The sequence below is a fragment of the Ananas comosus genome, linkage group 14 (assembly GCF_001540865.1).
Source record: "Ananas comosus cultivar F153 linkage group 14, ASM154086v1, whole genome shotgun sequence".
NCBI classification, from domain to species: domain Eukaryota; kingdom Viridiplantae; phylum Streptophyta; class Magnoliopsida; order Poales; family Bromeliaceae; genus Ananas; species Ananas comosus.
In genome coordinates this window covers 8,604,715-8,607,152 of record NC_033634.1, presented here as the reverse complement: position 1 = coordinate 8,607,152, position 2,438 = coordinate 8,604,715, and the positions used below count along the sequence as shown (strand labels likewise).

The following is a 2,438-nucleotide window of genomic DNA, read 5'->3' as shown; positions in this document are numbered from 1 at the left end:
AAACAGAAGTTCTTAAATAAGGTGGAGATGCCAAAAAAGTGGCCTTTTGATACATTTAGAAAGTTAGGTATCAATAAATTATCATCTTAGTTTTTTTATTGGAGAGAGAATACTTGGTCTATTATATCCTCATTAGAGTAGTTTGCCAAATGAAAATTGGATGATCATCCAAGAGAGATCTCTTTTTGGTTATAACTTAAAGTTGATTTTAGTTTTCTATCATAGCAAGAACTTTGACAAATTTTGTCAATAATTTATGCTTTTTGTATATGGTGCGACTAATACATTCTTAGCAGGACAATGGGAACAGACAAAAGTTGGATGATCATCCAAGATAGATCTCTTATTGAATATGAAATGGCCAGTGTTGATGCATTCTTGGATTATGCTTTCAACCAAGTTGGATGATCATTGTTAAGACGTTTAAGATGAATGAATCCAGAAAAAAGATAACTCAAGGTTTTCCCTGACCCAGTCTTTGCAATAGCCACAATATCTCGACCTTTTAAAGCAATCGGCCATGACTGAGCTTGGATTGGTGTGGGTGCAGTGAAGCTTGCTCGGTTTACCTGAAAACAGACAACTCCCCAACAGTAAACAAATAGAAAAGCTCGAAGCAAAACTAGAATTCATCTTTTTTTCTCTAATTCCTATTATCTTCCTTCTTGAGACAAGCCTGAAGAGAGAAACAAATGCCAGGTGCAATACTAATTAAATTTAGTGTGGAAGGAACACTGGCTTTCTTGTTAGATAAAATGGCAAGCTAAACAAAGCCAGTACAAGCATTGTCCAAACAAAGCAAGCCTAAATCACAAGGCAAACAACATTAGCCATTGTTGATGCAGATCGGCTCATTTTAGAGGGTTCTCTAGCGCACATCCTTTCAAACAGAAAACAGATCAGAGTCTATGGCAGTAGTTCATAGGAATGAGAGCATCATTTGAGTCTGGAATTTCCAGCACAGCTTCAAGCGATTATGGCACACATTCCAGGACTTCAGCATAGAGATTCTACGCCACCTATATCAGATGTTCCTAATACCGGTATAAATACTTTTCTAAATTATTGTTCTGGAGTAATTTTTCTAAATTATCTATATCTTGCAGATTATGATACGCCTGGATTCAGTAAGGTAATGCTTTTCTTCATGCTTGCGAAGCTTCTCAGATATAACTTTGAAAATTTCAACGTGAGCGGCTTATCCTCTCTTAGTTGAGGCAGTTATGTAGACTATAGATTAAATTTGGATAAACTTCAAAAAGGAGCCTTCTGTGTGTAGGAATATAATATATTCACATCAATGCTCTATGGTTTTGTTTCTATCACTTAGGCGCCGCAAGACTACTAAAATTTTCCGTTGTCCATCAATCTTCTTGGAAGTTTGGGATTTGATTGGGTTTTATTCTAAACTAACAGGTTCCAACTGTGTAGGTTAGATTTTGATCTAAAACTCAAACCATAACCCATTAGAAGTTGGATTAGAATCATGGTTCCGAATCAAGTTTAGATCAAAACATAATCCAAACACAACCAAGGCTTGATTCAAATGACGGATTCGAAGAAAACCAGAATAACAACCTTAAGATGCCTAAGTGATGTGCAATGAGACTATCAGATTCCAATATGGGAACAGGCTACATTATGTATTCATATGGTTCTTTTCGTCGAGTTTCCAAATTTAACCTTATTATGTGAATTTAACCATCTTCCCACTGCAGTGTGCTAATCGAGACTTTCTGGCTGGGTGGAGAGACTCTGGTAGTATCTTCATTGCCGATTTTGTCCCAAAGCAGTATGAAAACTTGTGAAGGTCGCAATCTCCCCATTATTTGCTTTTTAATTTTTTTTAGTCATAAATATCTCTCCTTAAGTGCTTCTATGTTTCATCTATGAAACTTCTATTTAAGAGCATTATTGTTCTGGAGTAATTTTTCTAAATTATCTATATCTTGCAGATTATGATACGCCTGGATGCTCCAAGTCTAAGTGAGATATTTTTGAGATGGATCAGAGGGAGGTGTTCTATCTACTCGTATCAACTGAGGCTTCGAATACTTTTATCTTTCATGACTGACTAATAGTTTTTATTTTTTTTTTCTCTAAATTGAACTTATGTTGTGAGTTGGCAATTTAATGGATTCTTGTTTTATGTTTCTTTTATTTTCATTGATATTGTTTGAGAAACTAATGTATAACATTATTTTGAAGTAATTTGTTATGTTGGAGTTTGGTTTGAATGCGTTTTTGCTTATGATTTTTGTTATTGTAGTACACTGAACTTTAGCAAATTGCGAAGTTCGAGTGTTTGGAATGATAAGTGGAACTATCCTACATCTTCTAAAAGGCTTAGACAAGTTTTTGGACAAATTAGAAAAGTGATCGATTGGTCGAAAGCAAGAAAGTGCATTTCTGGCGAAATTTTGCATTGTGTACCGGTA

At 35.1% G+C, this 2,438-nt stretch overlaps 1 long non-coding RNA gene across 1 annotated transcript; it reads left to right on the top strand.

Annotated features, from left to right (window-relative positions):
* LOC109720677 lies at positions 447–2,062 on the top strand. The gene is made up of 3 exons (XR_002219035.1): positions 447–1,043; positions 1,719–1,810; positions 1,956–2,062. It is a non-coding gene; the product is annotated as an uncharacterized LOC109720677 (long non-coding RNA).